This window comes from Oryctolagus cuniculus, chromosome Y (assembly GCF_051225735.1).
Source record: "Oryctolagus cuniculus isolate XC-2025 breed Fujian yellow rabbit chromosome Y, ASM5122573v1, whole genome shotgun sequence".
Classification (NCBI taxonomy): domain Eukaryota; kingdom Metazoa; phylum Chordata; class Mammalia; order Lagomorpha; family Leporidae; genus Oryctolagus; species Oryctolagus cuniculus.
The window spans coordinates 10,440,315-10,445,987 of record NC_142889.1 but is presented as its reverse complement, the minus strand read 5'-3'; positions in this window follow the sequence as shown (position 1 = coordinate 10,445,987).

Below are 5,673 nucleotides of genomic sequence, written 5' to 3'. Positions count from 1 at the left end.
TCCCCTGGGATTATGGATCCAGTATGGTCAGACCCCACTTATTTTTAAATATGTATTTATTTGGGGGCTGGTGCTGTGCTGCAGCAGGTTAAAATCCTGGCCTGCAGTGCTGGCATCCCATATGAGCACCGATTCTAGTCCCGGCTGCTTCTATTCCAATCCAACTCTCTGCTGTGGCCTGGGAAAGCAGTAGAAGATGGCCACAGTGCTTGGGCCCCTGCACTCATGTGGGAGACCTGGAGAAGCTCTTGGATCCTGGCTTCAGATCAGTGCAGCTCCAACTGTTGTGGCCATTTGGGGAGTGAACCAGTGCATGGAAGACCTCTCTCTCTCTGTCTCTACCACTCTCTGTAACTCTGTCTTTAAATAAATAAAATAAATCCTTTAAAAAAGATGTATTTATTTGAAAGGCAGTTACAGATACAAAAGTCGAGGCATGAAGGGAAAAACTTCTATCCACCAGTTCTCTCCACAAATGTCTATAATAATCTGGGCACAGCCTGGCCAATGCCAGGAACAAAGAATTCCATCTGAGTCTCTCAGCTGCATAGCAGCGACCCAAGTAATTGACCATCTTTGCTGCCTTGAAGAGTGCACACTAACAGGAAGTGGGATCAGAATTAGAGGTAAGATTCCAAATCAAGCCATCTCATACAGGATGTGGAAGCCTCAAGTAACCACATAACTCATTGAATCACAATATTCATCTTAAAATCCCATTGTTAAACCTGCAATTTAATTTGAAAGTTTCAATGTTTGAATGTGCACGTAAAACTCAACATGTCTGCAAAAAAATAAAAAAAATAAAAAAATGGGTAGCTCACGGTTCTAGCATTTATTTATTTTTTTTAACTTTTATTTAATGAATATAAATTTCCAAAGTACAGCTCATGGATTACAATGGCTTCCCCCCAATAACGTCCCTCCAACCCGCAACCCTCCTCTTATCCACTCCCTCTCCCCTTCCATTCACATCAAGATTCATTTTCGATTCTCTTTATAAATACAGAAGATCAGTTTAGCATACATTAAGTAAAGATTTCAACAGTTTGCTCCCACACAGAAACATAAAGTGAAAAATACTGTTTGAGTACTAGTTATAGCATTAAATCACAATGTACAGCACACTAAGGACAGAGATCCTACATGAGGAGTAAGTGCACAGTGACTCCCATTGTTGACTTAACAAATTGACACTCTTGTTTATGGCATCAGTAATCACCCTAGGCTCTTGTCATGAGCTGCCAAGGCTATGGAAGCCCCCTGAGTTCACTGACTCTGATCATTTTTAGACAAGGCCATGGTCAAAGTGGAAGTTTCTCTCCTCCCTTCAGAGAAAGGTACCTCCTTCTTTGACGACCCGTTCTTTCCACTGGGATCTCACTCGTGGAGATCTTTCATTTAGTTTTTTTTTTTTCCCAGAGTGTCTTGGCTTTCCATGCCTGAAATAGTCTCATGGGCATTTCAGCCTGATCTGAATGCCTTAAGGGCTGATTCTGAGGCCAGAGCGCTGTTTAGGACATTTGGCATTCTATGGGTCCGCTGTGTATCTATCTCACTTCCCATGTTGGATCATTCTCTCCCTTTTTTATTCTATCAGCTAGTATTTGCAGACACTATTCTTGTTTATATGATCCCTTTGGTTCTTAGTCCTATCATTATGATCACTTGTGAACAGAAATTGATCACCAGGACTAGTGAGATGACATTGGTACATGCCACCTTGATGGGATTGAATTCGAATCCCCTGGTATGTTTCTAACTCTACTGTTTGAGGTAAGTCAGCTTGAGCATGGCCCGAATTGCACATCTCTTCCCTCTCTTATTCCCACTCTTATATTTAACAGCAATCACTTTTCAGTTAAGTTTCAGTACTTAAGAAGAATTGTGTATTGACTACAGTATTCAACCAAAAGTATTAAGTAGAACAAAGAAAAAAAATACTAAGAGGGATAACATATTAAGCTGTTCATCAACAGTCAGGGTGAGGGCTAATCAAGTCACCTTTTCTCCTAGTGTTCATTTCACTTTAACAGGTTCCCTTTTTGGTGCTCAGTCAGTTGTCACCTATCAGGGAGAACATGTGATATGTGTCCCTTTGGGACTGGCTGATTCTAGTGTTTATTTGCTTAATTTTTTTAATAAAAAGAATCAGCTAGGTGGATATTCAAAAGATACAAAATCATTCTATTGGAAAGATACATGAACTCACATGTGTATTGTAGCACTGCTCACAATAGCAAGATATGGAATAAACCAATATGTCTATCACCAGATGAATGCATAAAGAAAATATGGTATATATCCACAATAGAATATTATTTGATCATAAAAGGAATAAAATTCTGTCATTTTCAGCAAAAATGGATGGACTTGGAAAACATGGTATTAATTAAATAGTTGAAACACACACAAAGACAAATACTATGTTTTCTCTTACAGGTGTAGAATCTAAAAAAAATCAATCTTACACATAATAATGATGACTGTAGAATGCTAAGTATGTGTGGGAGATTAGAAGGAGATTGGATAATGGGCATCAAATCAGAAGTTGAAGGAATATGTAACTAGTGTTACCTAAGAGTGGGGTGACAATAGTTCACAATAAACTATTAGATATTGCCTGAACAAACAGAAGAGAGGTTATCATAGGCTGCAATCATAAAGGAAGGCAAATGTGAAAAAATGTTAGTATCTCTGATTTTACCGGTACACATGGTTACCTTTGCTGAATTATCACATTGCACCTGATAAATATAGACAGTTATTGCTGAAGTCATTTTAATTTTTTGACAGGCAGAGTGGACAGTGAGAGAGAGAGAGACAGAGAGAAAGGTCTTCCTTCAACTTGGGTTCACCCCACAATGGCCACTGCAGCCAACACACTGTGCTGATCTGAAGCCAGGAGCCAGGTGTTTCTCCTGGTCTCCCATGTGGGTGCAGGGCCCAAGCACTTGGGCCATCCTCCACTGCACTCCCAGGCCACAGCAGAGAGCTGGAATGGAAGAGGGGGAACTGCAACAGAATCCAGCACCTTGACTGGGACTAGAACCCGGTGTGCTGGTGCCGCAGGCAGAGGATTAGCCTATTGAGCCGCATTGCTGGCCTATTTTATTTTTTTAAGATGGAAAAGTTAACTTCATGTTCCCTTATTCTACCATGTCTCATAAATAAATAAAATGACAATATTTTTTAAGAAATATTTTTCTAAAATCATTTTTACAGATTTTATTTTTATATTTGAAAGGTAGGGTGAAGGAGAAATGAAAAGTCTGTCATCCATTTGCTCACTTGCTAAAAGTCTATATTGGCCAGACATGTGCTATTTCAAAGCCAAGAGCTCCCTTAGAGTCTTCTACATGGGTACAGGGACCCACTCTCTTGGGCCATCTTCTACTGCTTTCCCAGGTCATAGCAAAGAGCTGCATTGGGAGAGGAGCAGCCAGGACATGAACCGGCACCCATATGGGATGCCAGCACTATAGGAGGTGGCTTAGCCCATTATGCCACAGTGCTGGCCCCTCTGAAATATTTTTAAAATGATTTTCCATTTGAATAAATAGACAAGTTAAAAATTAAAAAGTGGGGACTTGTCCTAGCAATTGATGTGCCTGTATTCCATGGTGGAAGGTTGAATTTAATTCCCACTATAGCCCCTGATTTTAGTTTCCTGCTAAGATGCACTCTGAGAAGCAGCAAGTGATGACTCAAGTAGGTTCCTGGATTGACTTCACATCTGGGCCAATCCTCATCTGGACTATTGTAGGCATTTGAGGAGTCAGCATGTTTGTGGGAGATGTCTATCTCTCTTTCTGTTTGTATCTATTGATTTTTTTCTCTCTGTCTCTCTATGGGACAAAATATAATTGATGAAATGCTAACAATTTTTACTTTAATTCCACAAGAAAAATCTTGTGCCAATATTTTTCGATGTACAGATCTTTTGTAAAATAAAAATAATTAAAGAAATTATATGGAAACTACTATGCCACATAAAATTAAGAAACTCTGTGATACAATCATACAGGGAATTAACAAAGAAACAACAAAGCAGGAATAACATTTCCCAGTGATAAAAAAAAACACTCATATAAAACTATTAGGAGTATTCATTGCTTCCACATTTCTAAGATGTAGTTAGACAAATGTATAAATATTCTACAAATAATATTTTCAGAGTAAGCACTTGTTCTAGCAAGTAACATATGGGTTTGAGTTACAGCTCCACTCTGACATGTAGCTTCCTGCTAAAGAATTCCATTGGGAAGTGGCAAGTGATGGCTCTAAAACCAGGTTTCTACAACCATGTAGGAGACCTGGACTGAGTTCTAAGCTCTCAGTTTAGTCATGGTCCAGCTCTGATTTTTGTGGACATTTCATAAGAGAATCAGCAGATGGTGCTCTCTGTGTTCTTCTCTATTTGTCTCTCAACATATAAATTTTAAAAGAATATAACTGTTGACCTATTGAAACAGTAGGCTTTATTCTCACAAGGTTATTTGACATACTATTATATATATTTAAAATTCAGTTGAATGAGTGATTATTTTTGAATATTGCATCAAGTATATTTAATCACATCATTTATTACATCACATATTAGAAGAAAGGGAAATGTGAGAAACTAATTCAGTTATCTAAGCTTCACAATAAGTCTTTGTAGAGCCTGGTTTATGGCAGGGAAACCCCAAGCATCCCTGAATCCAGCAGCAATGGAAAAAGGCAAAAAGCACTGCATATAAGAGAGCCCACCTGAGAAAAAGTAAACCACACACTGAGGGGGCTGTGATGGTAGCCTCTCTCACCTCCAATAAGGTCTTCTCTCACCGTGTAAAAGAGTTTCATGGGGACCTGATGTGAGTTGTGATCAGAGAGTTTGCTTGTCTCATCTCGAGGCCAGAGAACTCCAAATCAAGGTACCAGCTGGGAAGAACCTGAAGCAGGTGGTTGTGGACTTGTCAGAGCAAGATGAGTAAATGGCTGAATCAAAAAGGCATGGAAACCTGGGGCCTAGAGACCAACATTCAACAGCTGCTGCAGGGGTGATCTGTGAGGGAGGCCTCTGGGTGCTCGAGGGCCTTGTGGCTTCTGGATACAATCCATTCAACTGACCTGAGAGGTGCTGGAGCCCCAATCTGTAGTTACCAACAATGCCTCTGCTAGGGCCATTGTTCTCAAATGCTGTCATGTGAAGCTCAATGAAGTGGCACACCTGGTACAGTCCCACCCCACAGATGACTAGATACTGATGCACTGGCTCCAGAGGGTAGGGAGCAGAGCAATATGTCCTCCACTTGGAACCCTAACACAAGCATCCTGGAAGCATGTTTGCAGGCTGTGAGTGAAGGAACATTGCTGTGCCTGACCTGAACCAACATGATGGTGCTGGTGGGAGCAGCTGAGAGACCTGCTATAGCAAGTCTATGGCCATGGCTCTCAAGTGCTTGTCCTTCCACAAAATGTCCCTGAGGTTCATCCTGCATAACCTGAACCTCCAGGCCAGCTGCAGCCAGCACTCCATGGTGCCACTGCTCACATAAGGGCCAACTTCTATCAATGTGCATTTGTTGGAGTGTTCACCAGCAAGGCCAATGTCAAGCTCAAGGCCTGGGCATGCAAGCAGGCACTGATGTTCCAGTGCATTGGTGTGGGTTTCTATCTTCAATGCATCAG